Source organism: Ornithodoros turicata, chromosome 1, assembly GCF_037126465.1.
Source record: "Ornithodoros turicata isolate Travis chromosome 1, ASM3712646v1, whole genome shotgun sequence".
Taxonomy (NCBI): Eukaryota; Metazoa; Arthropoda; class Arachnida; order Ixodida; family Argasidae; genus Ornithodoros; species Ornithodoros turicata.
In genome coordinates this window covers 194,609,924-194,630,276 of record NC_088201.1, presented here as the reverse complement: position 1 = coordinate 194,630,276, position 20,353 = coordinate 194,609,924, and the positions used below count along the sequence as shown (strand labels likewise).

Here is a 20,353-nt window from a genome sequence, read left to right as displayed (position 1 = left end):
AAACATCAGAGGGCAGGAAGTCCTACTCTATTTCCTAAATCCCTGGACAATAAAAAAGAAAGATATACGTAGTTTGAATTGGGACAAAACGTTGCTTCTGCTCTTATATTATATTTCAATTAAATGTTACGATGTACACTGAAGCCAGTTTCAATTTGCAGGGCTGTCAAAAGTACTTTACAAAAGTACATCTCAATTACAGTAACAGAGAACTTATGCAATAAATTATTTAGCCATTTTGGAGTACTATGCACACCAATGGTGCATTGTTAACTTTGAACCCAGATCAAGGGTTAATAATACTTGAAGTCAGCCTTCAAGTCCTTCTTTACAAATATTAGTTGGTGACGTGATAATGAATCATCTACAAGTACTCCGTTTAGCAAACAGAGTTCAATTAGTGTTAAATCCCAATCTTGGTTCAAATATTAATTGGCACTTGGAAACGTAGTCACTATAAGAAGTACTAAAAGGTTACGAACACAGTTCAGCTGAGTGACACTGATGAAAATTATCTTACTTACTCCTCACATATACAATTCAGTATAACCTACAAATACATCTATGCCCACAGGTTACTTAACCCTCCAGGAACAAACTAGTAATTATAATATGCTGTGACAGCAAAGAAAAAGCAAGGAGAAAAACCTGCAGCAAACAAGAAATGAAAATATGCTGACATCAACATTTCTACAAGTCAGCGCACTGATGGGAAAGCATCCCTAATAGCATGCATGACGCAGATCGAGATCCAGTGGAGTACTTTCTATTGTATTTTCTCGGAGCACCCCATATCCATCTTGTGAATGGCCGACAGGTGGTATAACGGAATTTCCTGCAGAAATAAGGGTTTTCCGTCCAGTTTGCCGTTCAAGTAGTGGGTAAAGACCACAAGGCGCTGCCGTGTATGTTGTCATGCTCTTCGGTTTCTCGGATGTGTGTAAAACACACTTGCAGTACTTCGGTGTCAAGGCACAGTATTTCGAAATATTTGTTAGTTCTGATGCAACTGTCTGTCTGCTTTTCACACGCATTCTCTACCTCTCGGCAGCAAAAACCGTAGTATCCATCCGTAGTATCCGTCGGTTTGCATTTCACACATGAACACCTGCACGACGAAAAAACAGCGCTTGCTTCGGCTTACACAAGTGCTTCTCTCTGATACATGGAAATTTCACAAAGCAGTCCATGTTCACGGCACGGTGAGCTACTGCTGAGGACGAATGTGACTCCGATTAATCTCTGGACGAGGAATCTTCTGCTGCGAAGAACACACTTTCCAGCACGCTAACGCACAAACCACAGTTCTGTGTGAGCGACAGTTCTCGAATGTGGAATTCCAGCGCACTCAAGCTCAGGAGGCTCGACATTCTCGACGTAGAAATTGGTCACAAATGCCCACTGCCATTTTCGTTTTCGCCGGATTAGCGCCCGGAAGTGCGCGTATTACATGCGCCCTCGACAGATGGCGCAGGGTTATGCAATTGTTGACAGACTGCCCGGTTTTCTACTAGGTCCCTGGACATGCAATTATGGAATATTCGATTACAGAAAAACTACAGCGATTTTAGCGGAGTATTTTGATATTTGAACTTTTGAAGGTTCAAGCTTTTTGCTGAACGTAAAGTTTCGATAGGTTTATATTCACTTTTCGGTCCCTTTAAGTGTGTCGACTATGTTGCGACGTGTGTAGATGCATGCAGTGTGATACTCGCAGCGGGCATCGCTTTTCAGGCTGCTGTATAAAACGCAATAAATAAGCGTTTTGCAATTGCTCGCGTGATTTATCACAATGACAGTACTCGTACTACAGGTGTGGGGCGTGAGTACGGTTCGGAGAATGAAACGGACCGGTTGTTGAATTGGAGGAAGGTAATGCCAGTGGTGCCGGCATTCCCGCCTTTCGGAGCACAGTGTAAACGAGAGGGTCGCGAAAGTCGTTAAAGCGGTGGGCGAGTTCCCCGCGTTCAATGGCGGAGTTGTAGAGGGGGAAGGGGGTCTACGATTCTCTTAGCCATGATTATGTACCTCCTCTCAGTTCTTTTTCTCCGCCCCCCCCCCCCCCCCCGGTTTCAAAAAAAGCGCGCCTGAAGCTTTGATATACTACCCGAGAGCAGCACAAACGCGCACGGAAAGCAGTGATCTCTTCGTTCGTTCAAAGTGTGTAGACCACTTTACTGCTCACAAAAAAGAGACGCCATCTGCGCGGAGTTGCTGGGGACAAATCACACTGAACGCAGCCGTGCGAACGCTTTTCGCAAGTGTGACATCGGTTGCGTTGCCACTGCAACACCGCTCTTGATTCTTTCCTTCCACAATACCCAAATAATTTAGAGCTATGAAGGAATCAAACAAGTATCGCTACACGACTAAGTTGTTTGTGAACAGTGTACAACATGACGATATCTTTGCGCTACATATCGACAACTGGACAGCTGTCCAGTTGTCGATATGTCGCAAAACATGCCGCCGATCACAATTGCGTTGTAGTTTATCTAGTATGTTCGCCCAGCCAGTTCACTGCTGATATTGTGCAAGCGTACAGGCCACTGGAAACACACAATTAGTTCAGCGTAGGCGAGCTGTTTGATCGGGACATGTCTGAAGACATCACTGATTTGCTACGGTGCGCCGGTTCATGTTAGAACCGTTTATTTGTACACAGTTATCCTGAGGGAATCTCACAAATGCGATGTCAGGGAATCTTTCCGTTTGCCTGATCAAAACGATTCGAACGCTCAAAAATGATTCACAATCGAACGAGTTCTTCATTCTGCGTTGCGCAGAAACTTATGAAAGGTGATTTCAGCCTCTAATAATATGATAAAAAGTTGACAGTTCGACATTTCCTGTCGGCCTCTGTGTTGCTTGTTCCAGGACATCTCGGATGATGACTCTAAACCTGTCTCTGCGTCAGATTTTTATTCTATTAGGATTACTAGTACATTTCTACCGAATTGCTGAGCAAACCCTGCATAGTCCGTTTGTAATACTACAGGTTTTCCCGCTCATTTTATTCCAATGGTCACTCAATTTAATCCAAGCGCTACCCAATTTAATCCAAGTAACACGTGTAAATGTATTCAGTGTGTATTCAGTCATGCCATGACTGAGACTCATGATTTCACCAATGTATCATGACTGGTTCAACAACCCTTGGATTTTGCAGTGTCATGCGATGTTTTATGACTGCTTTTTGGCATTATGACACTTCATGATGATTTTCATGGTATTCACCATGAATCAATTTTATGGGTCTATTGCTGTTTCAAACAGTGTCATACAGTGTTTTATGACCACCGACAGTCATTATGACATTCCATGACTATTTTCATGGTATGCGCCACGAATCAATTTTATGGGAGTACCGCTGCTGCAAACAGTGTCATGCGGTGTCTTTTGACTACAGATGGTCATTAAGACATTCCATTCCATGACTATTTTCATGATATGTGCATTGAACCCATTTTATGGAACTAATGCTGATTCAAACAGTGTCATACAGTGTTTTATAACTAACAACAATCATTATGACATTCCATGACTATTTTCATGTTATCTGCCATGAATCCATTTTATGGGACTACCGCTCCTTCAGACCGGGTCACACAGGTTGTTTGTGACTACCGACGGTCAATGTGACATTTCATGACTATTTTCATGATATGCGCCATGGATGAATTTTATGGGGCTATTGCTGCTTCAGACAGTGTCATACAGTGTTTTATGACCACCGGCAGTCATTATGACATTCCATGACTATTTTCATGATATGTGCCACGAAACAATTTGATTACGACTCGCGCTCTGTACAGTACAGCGAAAACAAGACCATTTCAAAAGCAAAGTTACCACTACTACCACGGTGGGTCGCCACAAGCACCAACTCTCTGAACGAGTGAACTCGCCCGCTTCCGCTCGCCGCTAGAGTGTCTCTGCCCAGAGAAAATACGCCGGTTGCGCCTTCCGTGAACTTTTGTCCAGCACTGTACAAGGGTTGCACATTGCTTAAATAGGTCCGGTAAGTGACGTCACAATCGGTGCAAGTATGCCAAGTGGCAGTTGTCCGTGAGTCATATTCTGGAACATTCCGCAAGGTCAAGTCCGGGTGGTGATGTCATTTGTCTTGGGGAGCCAGCTCAGGGTGAGATGTACTGAGGCCGTAGCTGACAAGAAAAAAAAAAGACGAAAAAAAGAAAAAAAAGGAAAGTATATCCCATCTAGACGACCAGATTCCTTACTGTTGAAAGTACACCGGGATCTTCGTTAATGATTTATTGAAATTTCCAAATAAGGTAAGACTCGCGTTGATCCCTGCCTCTATCGGAGCTAAAGTTAGATTGAAGAATAAAAAGGGCGACGTCATTTATTGAATGACCAGGCTGGTTGAAGTGACGAGAAACAGGAAGATTTGGCTTTTTATTAACGTCCGACCGGTGGTTGTTGAACCTGATCCGAAAAGATGTTTTGGTTTGACCTACGTATTGTGCTTGACACGCGTTGCACTGAATGGCATAAATGACGTTGGATGAATTATAGTCAAAGTCACCATGGTGACTTTGAAAATATATGAAAATTAAATAATATATGAACTAATATATGAAAAATATATGAAAGTTACATTAGAATGAGGGTTTTCATCCCGGGCCATTTTTGCACTGCCGGGATTTCGGGATTCTTTGTGGTCAGTACAGGATCCCGCGACGGGATTTCTGTATTGCGACTAGTTCAGACGGTGCTTCCAAGTACAGTCCGGCGCGGGTCACAATTATTTCGCCCGCATCCGACTTGTACCCGCACGTTTAAATCCCCGCCCGACACGCAACCCGCGTCCCGTTACCAATTGAGACCAGCCCCCCCCCCCTCATACGTTCCCCCCAGCCTTCTTTTTTAAAAACCCGCTATCCGCAACGCGGTGAACGTTGAAGAGTAAACTGAGCGTACTCCCTGGTCTACGCCTGATGATTAGATATGTCTGCGTGCATGGTTTCTTGTACGTCTTCAGGGCAGGGAGGGGGGCGAACGGGGAAATGCTGCTGTGACTTCAGGCATGATGATACGAAACGCGACATGGACAAAAAGGGCCACACGAGAAGTGTTGCACCCTAACGGTGTGAGCGTATGTACAGCGCTTGTCAGAGACGTTTTACATCATATTTCGAGCGACTGCAGTACATATGCATAAGAAGTTAAGCAGCTCGGTGTGATTTCTGATAGTGATTAGGTAAAACGTGTCCACTTCACCTGACCCGCTGCCCACTCCACTGTTAACACGCCCGCATCACACTGGAAACCTAGACTGGCTACCCGTAACAACGTGCGGGTCACCAGCGGGTGCCTGCAGGTCCCGCGAGCCGTGCAGGACTTTACTTCCAACCTCAAGTGACTATTTCGGCGCGCTGTGCGCAGTTCAGGCGCGCTTTGTCAATTAAACCTTTTCCTGAAGGAAAGCATTCGAAGATTCGCAGTGTAGCCACATATGTAAAATAGTGACGGCGAAATTCTTACATGTTATTTTTTTTCCCGCTGGGAAAATGCCACTCCTTTTCTATTCATGCACATTTTACTGTTGCACGTGGAAAGAAGGCGCGTCCCGCTACACTTCAAGTAACAGGTTATATTACTTTATAATATCCTCAAACAGTGTAACGTTTGACTTTAATGACGAACAGCAACAAAAAAGACGAATGGGAAGAAACGGAACACCAAGCAGTTTACAACACCGTCGCTGCGTGGTTATCACATTCTACAATGATTAACACACGACATGAGAAAGCACAGAGCGTCGAGGGTGGTGTTCCGCTGTTCGGAACCAACTTTTGTGAAAATACAGGCTGCCAAACTGAAGTCTCGTTCAGCTTCTGCGCAAGAAGAAACGACACTCAGCAAATATCCGTACGCACGTATAGGTAGCGGTCCTCTGCCACCTCCAGTCATAAAAAGTGTCGTTTCCCTACACAGGAGCCAGTCTGTGACTGAAGGCCTACAAGTATTTTATTTTCCTGTCATATTTCTTCTCACGATATCCCGGGATTTTCCAATAGGAATCGCGGGACTTCGAATATCCCGATTGCCAACCCTAATTGTGACTGATAATAAGCCTTGTATTCTACAAATACTGATCTTATTTTGCGAACCTTCTAGAAACGAATGCATCGTCCGACAGCTGCTAAAAAAACAGGTCGACGCCGAGAATGGGAGGTAACGCCGGTTCGAATCCCCGTACCAGATTCGTATGAGGCTAGAGTGCGCCACGCATACAGAGCGTTACAATAAAAATGTCAAAAACGAGAAAAAATCACCAGAAAAAGCACGGCGAGGAAATTTGTTATCATGAGTTGAAGCTCTAAATACGCCATATCAGCACAACATTTTCTCTTGCTTTTTGCTTCTTGCAAAAAGAAGAAGAAAATCAAAACAAGAGAGAAGAAACTAACGTTAACGTTGCTGATGACGTCAATTTTCTAAAATGATTCTTGGTGCATCACCTGATACTGACTCACAGTGTAGTACTCAGCTACTTCGTATTGCATGGATCTCGAAGGAATGGAAACGATTCATCCCTCCTGAAAACATTTCACCTTCACCTTTGTGAATCAATAATAGGCTTGTGGGGAAACACAAGTCCAAATGGCTATTTTGGGAGTACGAATTTTGCAGGGAACCTCTTTAGAGATAGCTGTGCTGCTGCTGAACAACATTTAGATAGAGTGGTGTCGCCCCTTGGTGACTGATTTTTAAGCACCAGGCCAAAGGAGCATAGTGAGACCACGGCCATAAATACGAGTGTCTAACATCAATGGTATCCGCAGGGCATGGTCAACTACAGTGTGAATTTAGCAATCGCTACACATTTCGATCGAGTCGCAAAAATGCGAGATCACACCCTTGGTGCTTCAAACTTTGCAGACTGATAGTCATTTGCTTGATGTTTTATTCTTTTTTTTTTTCAAATGCTATGGCCTTGTGACTTAAAAAGCGATAAAGACCGGGCTGTTTGGTGCTACATTCCAAAAGCGATAAAACCCCAGTGCAGCGGACAAAGACAAACAAAACACAGACGAAGCACTGGTGCTCTTGTGACTCTCTTGGAACTCTTGTGACTTTGCAGAAAAAAGTTAGAAAGGAACCCAATTATTACCTCTTGCGTTTCCTATCGCGCGCCGATACTCTTCGGCGCGCGATACTGCTTCAGCCAATGTGAGGTTGACCCCCGTGTCGGGGACGTAGGGGAAGATGGTGCCGAACATAGAGAACAGGTCACAGGCAAACACCAGATGAAAAGGACGTAAGTTCGTAGTCGATTGTACAGCGGCGTTGTAGGCAAACGCCACGAATGGCAATAGGCAGTCCCAGTTGGTGTGGTCAGCCGAGACGTAGAACGACAGCAAATCGGCCAGCGTGTGGTGGAAGCGCTCATTGAGGCTCTTTGTCTGCGGAAGGCAGCCCGAGGATGGCGCGTGTATCACTGAACAGGCAGAGATTATGTCTTGGATAGCTTAACGAGAAATGGGCGGCCGCGGTCGTTCACCAGGTAACGAGGGACCCTATGACAGAGTGAAATATTGTTGGTGGAGAAATCAGCTATTTCCTCAGGGTGGGAAGCGGGGCCATCTCGACGTAACGAGTTAAATGGTCTATGGCCACGATGACCCAACGGCTGCGGTAGAGGGCCGAATAGATCAATGCCGACTCGCTGAAAGGGAGCTTCAGGAGCAGCAAGGGGTGCAGCAGACCCGTATGTGGGGGAGGGGAAGGGATCCGTTGCTGACAGGGTCGGCACGCGGTGACGTACTTCAAGACCGATCAGTATAACCGCGACCACAAATATTTATGCCGAACCCATTCACGTGTCTTGAAGAATCCAAGATGTCCTGACGTCTGATCGTCGTATAGGGCATGAACAACTTGGAACCGGTAGGGGTCAGGCACAGTGAGGAGGAAACGTTGACCCGTAAAGGAATAATTACGCTTCCACAGGAGGCCATCGAATAATGCGCACTGCCGGACTTTGGGTTGGAATTTCTTGTTAGTGAAAGGCTCTGTGCCATACAGCTGACGTATAAACGTCGAGTAATACGGATCCCGGATTTGAGCTAAGCGGAGCGAAGCCGGGTCGACGGAACTCAGGGGACATATCGTTAGTAGCGAAGCGCTGCACGAGGGAGTAGGATCTGGAGGTCGAGGGCACCGAGATAGTGCGTCAGTATCAGTGTGTTTCCTCCCACATTTGTATTTGACGACGAAGTCGTATTCTTGCGAGCGGAGAGCCCAGCCACCCAGACGGCCAGGGGGGTCTTTCAGGATCCAGAGCCAGCAGAACGCATGGTTATCCGTGATGATTGTGAAGGGTCTGCCATAGAGGTATGAGACGCCGAGGGACAACGCTCCGCGAGAACTGTACCGATACTATATCCACTAGCGTCAGTATGAATCGCCGAAGGCAAAGCAATCTTCATGCTGTCGAAAGCCGTTTCACACTGAGGAGCCCAAACAAAGGGAGTGTCACCGCGTAGAAACTTGTTAAGTGGTGCATCAAGGTCGTAGAACTTTCGAATGAAACGGCGAAAGTAAGAACAAAGCCCCAAGAAGCTTCGCAGTTGTTTGATGTTCTTTGGAACTAGGAAGTCCAAAACCGCGCGGTCTTTGTCTGGGTCTGCAGATATGCCTTCTCGTGAAACTTGGTGGCCAAGGACTTTTATGTTCCAGAAGCCAAAGATTTTGCAATACCCGGACCGCAGGTCGAGTGAAGAGAAGTAGATTGCCTCGTGAAAGCGGTTCATGATATCATCGATGCGGGCATAGGGTACACGTCCCGCCTTGTTACCTTGTTGAGTCTTCGCTAGTCAACGCAAAAGCTGACACTGCCATCTTTCTTCGGACCAAAACAACCGGAGGCGCCCAGGGACTGCTGAAGGGTTGGTAAGGGTAATCTTTCGTGATCGAATGTTCTGTACCTCTTTCTCAATGACATCCCATTCAGCTGTCAGAACACGGAACGGTCGTTGTCTCAGTAGGTGGGGTCGTTACAGTGTCTGTACGGGGCTTCACGTGCGTGGCTGATTCAAGAGGAGAGTCGCCCAAACCAAAAAAAAAAAAAAAGGAAGCGTAACGGAAGAGAATGTTCAGTAGCTTCATTCCATGCTCCTGAGGCAAGGAGACAACGGTCTTTGCTTCAAGTTCGGCGATATCAGTTGCTGAGATGGGCTCGTTCTCGAAGATGCCTGTATCTACCTTCACACTGGCAAGAGCAACGCGGACGGCGTCACCACTTCACAAGCCACCAAAACGAAGACAGCGCGTAGTAAGGCGGTTTCCTTTGTCAGCGAGAGAGGTATACAGCCGTCTTCCACACGACAAAGGCTATAAGACGCAAAACCAAATTTCTTGGCAAGACAGGGACTTTCGTGCGTGATGATGACTTCAGCGAGCCATGACGACGGGATCAACAGTACGTGAATGATGCAAGTTGTCCGCCTGGGTAGGACAACCTCTTCACGAAGAGAAACTTGATGACCCGGAGGGGGCGAGTCGTCAACATCATACGTTGAGAAAGGAGACAACGAAATGTTTTGCTGCGCGCAAATTATGACGGCTCAGATCGCACCTAAAAAGTCCCAGCCAATAATCATGTCACCACAGCAGGAAGCAAAGACCAAAAAATCGACGGGGCAGCAACCGCATTCGAGCTGTACGTGAGTTGTACAACGAGCGCTGGGCAAAATTGGATCCCCAATAGCACAAGTCATTAACGGTCCAGAAAAGCGGGCCATCACTTTGGGCAGGCGCCGAGTCATGTCCAACGTGATCACGGATGAAGCAGGACCAGTGTCTATCAGAGCCTGTACAGATATCCCACCGAGAACAACATCCACGACATTGTGGGGAGAACACGGAGGAGTTTGTGGCTCTTGGAACAGTGGAGTGCGCCCTCCTCCCCAGACCGCAACTAGCGTTTTTCCCGCGCTGAAGGCGTCCCCTGACGAAGTGCGGAACGTGCAGGGGACCGGCCAAGGAAGGTGAGACTGAACGGTGTCGCTGAGGAGGCGGATAACATGGTGGGTCGCGGGAAAAGTTCGCTCTGGAGCCGACGTAGTCATTGCGGTCCAACAGCATGTCATCCGCTGTTGCACGTGCACGAGAGTCGTAAGCAAAGACTGTACCTCGAGTTTTGATGCCCCGCGGGCGTCTCCGACAAAATCGGGCAGTATGGCCGCCTATGTGTATGTGTATGCGTATGCGTGTTTCAGGGCACAGCCATTGCGGTCGGTAACAGACAGGTGGTGGTGACGGTAGGGAAGTAAAGAGAGAAGTTATAGGCTCTATATGCTGCGGCGAGACTGGCTGCGACGGAGTCCAGCCGGATCACGAGCGCAGTTCATCAGCGTAGGACGGACGAAGTGTCGTAGTGCAGTCCGGCCTCAGCACACCCGCCACCTCGTCTCGTATCAAAGGCTGCAGGCGGTAAGACTCAGGTTGCGCAGTTGGTGGACAGGCTTCAAGGTGAGTTGGTCGCTGCACTACGTAAGACAACTCCTCGCGAATTAGTTGACGAACAAGCATTCGTAGTGCTCCCACGTCCGGAAGGCTCGAGGTACAAGGCACGGAAGGTTGGGCAGCGTGATGTGACGCGCTACGCGGGCCGCGCGAGCTCCGTTCCTCTTGAAGCGATCTGCACGTTTCGGTCACACTGGCGGCGGTGGAAGGTTCTTTCAGAACAATGTACTGGAAGGCCTCTTCAGCGATGCTTTTGGTTATATGGTTGATCATCTCGAGCTCAGGCATGGCAAGATCCGCCCGAGTACAAACAGCCAGGGCGTCCTCGATATACGTACGCTGTGTAACATTCATCGTGTTGTTGGTAACGTACCGAAAGGATCGGAGCAGCGTCCATCTTCCTAACCGCCGCGGCGCCAAACAATTCGCGAACACAACTGCACTCTAAGAAAAAAAGGAGTAAAACGGGGAGTAATTGCAGCTTCTACTCCCCTAGATTGCAATTGCTCCCCATTTTAGTCCCCTAACCCATACATTTAGTCCCGACATTTACTCCCCAGGACTGCAAATTGTCCCTAAACTTCGCGAATGGTCTCGTGAATACAACAGTCTACGTAAATATGTGCCCTTGGTCAATTTGAACGACATAAGGCTGTTTAACTCAGCCAACGTAGCAATTTTCCAGCCACACAGAGTTAGAAACAGTTAGAGCATCTTTTTTTCGCAGATTGTGCCATATGTATGGCGCAAGGTTTTATATCACTCGATATATCACGGTTGACGGTTTGCTTCAAAGTATTTTCATGCATGCGCACCAATTATGTACCTTGGACTCTTACAACAGCGCGTGAAATGCGGTCTTCACTCTGTGACATTCATTTACTCCGGTGCATTTACTCCCGAAAGGGACTTTTTTTTTGTGGCAATGCAATTACTCCCCAAAAGGAGTAAAAGTACTCCTTTTTTTCTTAGAGTGTGTAAAAGAGAGCCCACGTCTCGAACTTCGCTTCGTGATTTTCTAACCAAATGCTCGCGAGGTCGGTGAGGCAGAGTACGATGTTATTCAGTTTAGCAGTATCGTCCCATTTCTTGCGTGAGCTCACGCGGTCGTAGGACGCGAGCCGGTCTTCAATATCTTGGTTTCCAGTCCCCAAGAAAACCGGACGATCACGCTGACTCCGGCATCCTGAGTACGAGCCTTCGAGAACGAAGGTGCGTCATGAAGAAATGCGAGAACGGGAGACGGAGATATGGACGAAGGTGGAGCTAGTAGAAACTCGGGACTCGATATGCGAAGCGAACGTCCACCAAACTGTTGAGAAGGATTCGGACCGGAAGAAACCGTGTTTATTCGGCATCGTACAGCACAGCCAAAGAATCCGCACACCAAGCAAATCAATCAGTTCAGCCTGATGATGACGATTACGAGCTACCTTGAGAAGACCGGCTGGTTTCAACCACACAAGACATATATGTATTTCTCTAAAATGTAAGTCCCTCACGCAAGCCGCATAAGTGGAGCAGAATTGATGAATACGGAACATCCTGAGCGGTAGTCTGAGGATTAACGTCAGTAAATGGTGATGTTGCAAGGATACTAATCTCCCAGAGGCAATCTAACATTGCGGAACTCGCTGCATCGTAAACAATTGTGGTAAATCGTGAAACCTTCCAGTCTACTGCAATTTTCCGCCTGTAATTTAAAACTCTCAGCGCTGCCTGACAGTCTTACTTCCGCGCTCTTCTTGGTGTTCCTAGAGCCGCTATTTATATATTTTCTTGTAATGGGCGGGTAATTACGTCGTCTTCTATTTCACCAGCAAAATAAACGTGTGTAAATATACGTCATATGGATAATACTCACATCTATCAGTCACCTCACCCAAGACGCATCGCCGCCGCTGCTGGCAAACGCACACGGGAGCCGTCCAAACCAATTTGCCGTGCTTGAAAAGACATGGTGTATGTAGAAATTGGCAATAATACTTTCGAAGCTTCACGTTATCATGAGAACGGCCGGGCCGTCTGCTATGGCGCAGTACATGCGGACATGGAGCACTGGAGAGAGAGGGATGTACTTTGACGACGACGACGTGTCTGCAGTCTGCCCCTATTAGGGGAGGTCGGGGGGAGAGTTGTCACAATATTTACGAGTATTTTGCTGTGAGGAAATTACTTTCGTCAGGCTGATGAGACCAACGCTTGATCTTAGTACGATATTTTGGCTACACCACGCACATATTAAAATAAAGCCGTATTTCAAAAACAGTTTAAAAAAAACATGTGCCAGGAGGTCGTCAAGTGTGTCATTACGCCCCAGTAACAGGGCAGGCTGCCATACTGGCAGGGGCAGCTTGTCTCAACTGCATTTTCTCGTAATCGTTATTGTGGAGGGGTACCGAATGGAATACCACTGGAAGTGCGTATGCAAAACAAAGAAACAGAGCAGTGAAGAACCTATTATCTTAAGCTTTACATTTTATATTTTCACGTCTGTCCTAGCTGTGTAGGATACGTGCAAGCTAGCCTTTTCTGGCTGATTGACCGCCATGTTAAATGTAAAAAGTAGCTTTACGTTATTACACCATCTCTAACATGTTGTTAAAAAGCTACTGAAACACCTTCTTGCCCATATAGATTGCGCTGTCAGTCGCTGCACCCGTTGAGGGACGTGGCTATTTCCATACCTCATATGGGACAACTGACCCCTATGATGACAGCAGTGACTTTAGCTCAGCGTTGGACTTAACTGTGCAACGCGTTCCGCTGAAAATCCGTGAGAATATTTCCCAGCGTTGAATACACACTATGAACACGTGCATTCTTCAGAGCTTTAGAATACGTCGTTTAACATTTGAAAATTTGCAAGAACGAGCTATTTTACGTGCTCTTAAATTAAAAAAAAAGTATCTTGCTGTGTGCACCTTGCCATGCTTTCCAAGACAATAAAAGTCTATTCAGCTAGTATTTACTGGTGTCGCTTAAAAAATAGCTACGTAGCTTTACGTAGTTGGTGTGACAGCTGACCCTTGTGAGAGCTCTCCACGGTCGTCCGTACATCTATCTCACTTTAATTGGAAGCGACACCGTCCTCCCGATCTGGTTTCCTATATTCAATGACGCCAATTCGACATCGCATGATGAACTACTTGCAATGGGAAGGAGACAGAGAGGAGGACCTCTCCTGAAGGTTATCTCCCTACCTCGCCCTCCTTCCCACAGTGTCCAGAAATGTTAACGCTAAACTAGCTACGCTAGAGATAATATAATAATATTGTGAGAGCAAGCACCATCAGGGTGGCCATTGATGGGCTGGAGAGCTCGCGTACATTCATTGAGGGTACACGCGACTCGGAAGGCTGAGTTCAGGGCTGTGTTAAGCCGCTGGGTCCCGCAGCACTCGTGTACTGCTGCGGCTCCTGCGCATGCCTCAATGAGGCGAGTTCTTCCTTTTTCCGGGACACCGGCCGTCCCTCGGCCTTCCCTATTTTCCTTTCGACATCTTCCCTCTGTTTCTGATCCATATTCACCATAGCCGAAGAAGCCGGAAATTTTCGATAATAATTTACTTATATCGACTACGGTCGTGCCTCGTTAATATGGACAACTGAAATTATGGACGATTTTTCTGAGGATCAAACTTTTTCGATGCATTTTCGTCACGGTAATGTGGAAACTCGCTTTTCGGACAATGGACAGTCCAGTAGGATACAAGTACAAAACATATGTAATGCATGCATTTTCGTCTCATTATGTACGGTAAGTAAGCCCTTCAAACAACATTCCGCCATTTATCGGTTATTAGATAAGCTCTCTCCTGAAACCTTCCAGAGGCAGGGCAACCGAGCAGCTCCGTTCGCTTTTTTGACCATGTTTGAATTTCTTTTCTTTTTTTTTGATTCCGTCGTTTTCGTTCTTCCCTGATAAATTATCCACAACGCCGGTGTGATCCAATTTCCGCAATTTCCGCAGTGAGTTGACCATGTCGTCGTTAGAGCTGCACTCGGCTCTGAGTACGCAGATCACAGCATTCAACGTTGCACATTCAGTACCAGATGTTGAGGTGGGACTTTGAAATGTCTATCCCATTTTGTTTTAACTGCGATAAGGCATTCCTTATGACTGCAACGCAAAATTTTTCCCGTTACTATTTCTACGTCTGATCTGCCTTCAGAAGCAGATTAATTCCTTGCATGTCCTGAACGTTGGGTCATGCCTGAATGGGTCATGCAGCGACTCAAAGCGACTCAAAGAGGAACTTTTCACCACTCCCTCAGCCCCGCACCTGCCTTCCTGGACCACATCATGCTGCGTCATCATCACCTTTCTGCGACACCACCTTTCGGAGCCTCCCACCCGCCTGCACAAGCGCCCTGCACAGCTCCTGGTACGGCTGCAACCTGCTCTCTTGCTCGCATTCCACAGCTGCCGCTGTGTCTGGGCGGGGGAGTTTCTGTGACGGCCACCTACCGGAGAAGAAGACGACTACCACAGCAGCGGGCACTCGCTACGTGCCCGCAGAATAAACAGTTGATCTCTGGCCTTCCTCCTGTGTGGCTGACTGCAAGTTAGCTCCCACACATTAATGGGTCATGCATTAATGAGTCATGCCTATACATGAAGCTCCATCCACTTTTTCAGCTTTCCGACCAATGAAGTCTTGAAATATGGGGCGCTATCAATCAGCCTACCCTCACTATTTGCCCCCTTATCCAGCATAGGCAACGCCATTTTGGGTGGCAAATGGATTGGATGGGATTGAAATGGATACCTCACGCAATCTGCAAAAGTAGTAGATTGTTGGTGCAAATTTGATGAGCGTCACCTAGGGAGTGTAAGACACGTCGGGAATTGTCGTCTGCTTCCGTCGTTGTACCTCTGCCGGCAGAACCACCTGCTGGAACACATTCTGTTGTCGGTATGATTTTTAACAAATCTATAATATAACATATCTTTAACATAAATAGTTGGAATATAAGCGGCAAGAATGTTTATATCCATGAAATCCAGCAATTAAATATAAGAACGTACAGCACAGCGCCATTTTGGTTATGATTTCGTTGTGATTAGCGTCATGAACCGTGTCTATGGACCGATAAATTACACAGTCATCTGCAAATAACCTGATGGAAGAACCAACAACTCCGACAAGATCGTTTATAAAAATAAAAAATAAATGAGGACCTAGCACGGATCATTGCGGAACACCCGACGTAACAACAGTCGAAGGCGAACTCACTCCGTTAATAACTACACATTGTCTCCGGCATTCAAAATGATCGGTAAGCCAGTTGAAAACTTTTGGGTGTCAGCTTAAAGAAGACAGTTTAAACAACAATAAATTATGATCTACTGTGTCGAACGCTTTCCTAAAATCAATAAATACACAATCAGTCCGAATTTGTTTGTCAAAGTTATAAGCCAGGTCGAGATAAAAGCAGGTTAGCTGAGAAGTGCATGAATACTTAATTACTACGAAAATCATGCTGGGCCTTCGAAAGAAAGTGATTGTGTGACAAGTGACTCATGATATTTGAATATATCATATGCTCCAATATCTTGCCAGACATACTCAGCAAAGAGACTGGACGGTAATTCTCTTTGTCGCCAGATTTGAAAACTGGCACAACATTGGCGGATTTCCAGTCTGATGGAATCCTACCAGATTCAAGCGAGCGTGAGAAAAGCATTAATAAATAATCAACAACAGCATGAGAGCATTTTTTAAAGACAATCGGGGAAATCCCGTCAGGTCCGCTACTCTTCTTAACATTCAATTTTGCAAAGTGACTAAAAATACCATTTTTCGACAGGGTTACAGGTGGCATGGGCTCCACAATGTGTACGTTGTACTGAGGGTGCGAAGCTACACCAGGGGAGCAAAACACAGACAACATCGCAGAGTAATACCCTTGTTACACTAGCGCTTTCAACCACGGTTGAGTCGACCGCGGTCGAACTCAACCGTGGTTGAGAGTGTTACACTGCAGCGCCAAACGTGGTTGACTGCACAACCACGGTTGAGCTTCGACTGAGCTCCTCAACCACGGTCGGGTCCACTGAAAAGCAAGATGGCGGACTCCACTTCAGCTACTTTAGTGTCGTCGGAAGCAATAAGTGAGCTGCCGTGCAGTAAAAAACACTTCGTTTGGTCATATGCCATGACGATGCACTTGATAAACCCCTGTGAAGACAGTGTAGCCGTATCGGGGACCAAAGAGGCCAGTAAAGAAACGCCGCCGATTACGACCGCGTCGAGACAGCTACTGCGGTTTTCGTCGGGAAGCAAGTGCGAGTTAAGATAGAAAACATGACGACGGAATATAGGAAACGCAGTTTGTAGTAGTTCAGTTCTTGTTTCTGCTTGCTTGTTGTGTATGTCACAGCTACTTACGACTATTTTATCCAGCTACCACAACATGCTGGTAGATGATTCCGTGCGATCAGTGGCGCTTTCGTCGCATTCCCGCGAGCGCGTATGATGTACATGCTGTTTAGTGTCCTTTTCGATGTTTCATACTATTTGGTACAACTCATGACATGTCATACTTCAATTTCCAGCTTGACCTATGAAACTACACCTATGAACACTACAGCCACACTGCACGGTTTCGCACTGCTACAAGACGACTACTTCAGAAAGAGTGATGTCATGATTGGTGAGCATACCCACAGTTGCAATCTGAATCTGTGTGCTGATATAATGTGTGGAACTCTGCATCTGACTGATCTGCTTCAGGATGATGAGGGGATATGGAAATGGGGTGTTGTAAGTCTTCTTCGCTGGAATATGTGTTGCAGCTAGTATATCACAGCTTGTACTTGACTCATGTGAACCAATCATGTGCTTAAAACATGTAATAGTTTGTAAAAGCATTATTAGGAGGTAAAAAATAAAAGAGCAACAACTGTGAAGTCAATAAATGATAAATATGGATAAGCACTTACTAAGCTGGAAATGAGGGCCAGTGCTGGCAAAGTTGCGTGTAATCATACGCCTATTACTACTAAGCATAGCAAGGCAACTAGTGGGTGGGGATCCATAGTCAGGAGATTCATGCGCAACAAGAAAAGACAATAACAGTAGCTTGTGCGTATTCTATGTCATTCGTTATGCATGCTGTTTATCCCTTGTGTATGTGCATGTGATGCACTATAAGCATGCTATGTTAGAAGTAGTCCTGACAAACTTCGAAGGAGCGACAAAACAAACAAAAAAGTTGCAAGCAACTGCACAGGAAACATCGAGGCATCTTCCTTAGTAATGTGTCGACTCACTGCATGCTTCACACATTCTTGTGTATCTTCAAGGTTCCAATTGTACACGAACAGCCAGATGGAAACCATTGCTGCAGCATCCTAGCCTGAAGAACAAACAACTGAGCAACAAGAGACAAGTTTGGAACCTGCACAGACCTCACAGAGAAATTAGCGCAAAAACCAGACTGCGATGATGCAGGTCCTAGAGCTCTAAACAGCTGTGAAATGAGAGCTACAAAAGCAGAAAAAAGGAACGAAGGTTTCAAAGAAAAGTACTGAGGCTGCAGGAAGGAGTTAACAGAATGCAACAAGAAATGCTTCCATAAGCAAATTAAAATGGTGCAAGCAAGATGGTGTACTGTGGAAAGACCTAACATTTCCTTCAGTTTGAGGAACACACAGTTCATATTGTATGTTCCTCAAACTCGAGGAAATGTTTCCTCCTTCAAAGAAATGTTTAATTCGATGCAGACTTATTTTTAATCATCGCCACCACAATAATTTTCTTTTTTCCATAACAGAGAAAGCTGGCATAGTTTGTTTTTTTAGCTTTATAACAGTGCATTGTCCTTGCAAAACCTCATTAAAGGGGCCGTAAACAGGCCACCAAACATTTCTGAAATAATGATACCCCATGAAAGAACACAGCTCATAATACCCAAATATACATTTCGTTCGGCTCGTGCCAGCTCATTGACCCGTATAACTGCTTTCAAAGATGAGTAACTAGCGAGCCTCTCTCCACAACGCATACGTCACATGGCTACGTAGCGTTTTGCCGTCCAATCGGGGGCCCGAGCTGCGCACATAACGTTTCAAATTACCAGCCGATAAACATACTTCGTTATCAGCTGTGAGTCGGAGCGCTCAGTTTGTTTGTGTGAAATGACGTTATGCGTTCCGTGGTTCCGAAATTCAACGTCATGACATCTTCAACATCTCCGGCTGGCGCAAACGTCAACAGCTGGGCTGCTATCACATGACGCGATTCGAACCCGGGTTCCTCCCAGTCACGACGTGACATGGCCAGCACGCTATCCACTGTACCACGCGAGCTGGTGACGCGATGCCGCGTGGCTCAAACCAAAGTACTGCAGCCCAGTTGTCGGAACCATTCGAAGATGACGAAGATGTTCCATAGCGCACCTACCTAAGATTCCGGAACTGTAGTCCCGGATATTCATTCGCGCTCGTGGTGTGCTGCGTGCTACTGCCCAGAAAACGTAGTGCGCGTATGATACCTAAATTAAACACATTTCTTTCTCAGTTTGAGGCTCTAACTGTTTAGACTTTGAATAGAAGAGGATTCACGTTCATCTAGTCCAATTCCGCATTTGAAATAAAATCGTACGTGGAACACTCAATCATAATTGGTGGGGAAAGCGCTACGTCAAAATGACGTAAAGTTAGAGCGTGGGGCGGAGCTAAAATGCGAAAGAGTGCAGTGAATATTTCATCCGTATGCAAGCGCCTTTTGTTTTTGAGCGTTAGTAATTGCAAGGAGTTTTCACGGCCTAAGCTCCAATAATATAACACAAAAAATGTGCACCTTTTGTACCTGTTTACGGCCCCTTTAAGTGTATATGTGTAATGTATTATGTCAGCGATTCTCGCTTTTGTTACTTAAGCTGAAAAACGGTCATTGCATGAAAAAAAAAAAACTTACAACAACAAAACATAGGCGTATTACTGTAGTTATAAAATGTACATATAAGGAAACATGACAGTAAAATTATTCACTTTAGAGGAATGTACTTGCCCGCAATAAATATGCTGTCATAGTGTTGTAAAATGTTGTTTGATTGATTGAGATTTTAAAAAAATATGGCGGTGTTCCGGTCAGCTACTGCAGAACTCGTGAATAGAAAACAGTAGAAAAATCAACCTCAAGATGACGAAGAGACAAAGAAGAAAAACCATGCAAAACAAACAAACGAAAAACAAACAGGGTCCACCTGATGGATGTGTCCAGTAAATTAAATAAGAGTTCAAATGAACATCGACTGTAAAATGTCATTTGTTTTGCTTTCTTCATTTTTTTTGTATTTGATAATGTGGACACTTTTTTCTTATGATGGACAGTTTTTGCTTGCTAAAGTTGCAGCTAAGTGCAACGGACATGACCGAACACCATACTACAGGGCACGCAGTTGCACTTAACCTGCAGTTAAACTCTGAAATTGGTAAAGTGTACTGCGCCATTTGCGTCACTGCCAGTGACAAAAAAAAATCCACTTGCATGCACATCGTGAGACAAAGACTCATACGCTGCATTCGTTGAACGAGGTTTCTAGAATTGAGAGAAAGCTCTTCAACGATTTAGAAGTCATGAGAAGTAAAGGCTTCATCGTGAAGCTTCCACGGCGCTCATAAGCGCAAGCACAGGAGCTAACGTAGCGACTGTGCTCTCTGAACCGAAGCTCAGCCAAATGAATCAAAGTCGTCAAGCTCAGTCCGCTGTACAGTTCGCTCAAAGCGAACAGTACTGTCGTCTGTTCGCTTTCTGGCATGTCAAGGCCCACTTCGTAGAGTTACTTCGCGGTCACAATGAAGACGAAGGTAACCTGAGGCAGCTTCTTACGTTGCGGGAAGCGGA

At 45.9% G+C, this 20,353-nt stretch overlaps 1 long non-coding RNA gene across 2 annotated transcripts in view; it reads left to right on the top strand.

The window, feature by feature from the left end:
• The window catches only part of LOC135378920 (uncharacterized), a 65,317-nt gene extending 45,666 nt beyond the window's left edge, over positions 1 to 19,651 (top strand). Inside the window, exons 1-3 of one of the 2 annotated variants that reach the window (XR_010418632.1) lie at positions 15,857 to 16,400; positions 17,059 to 17,156; positions 17,809 to 19,651. This is a non-coding gene — a long non-coding RNA (uncharacterized LOC135378920). Of the gene's footprint in view, positions 1 to 15,856; positions 16,401 to 17,058; positions 17,157 to 17,808 lie in introns of those variants that run through there. The other variant, XR_010418631.1, reaches the window with a different exon arrangement.
• Positions 19,652 to 20,353: the final 702 nt, after the last annotated feature.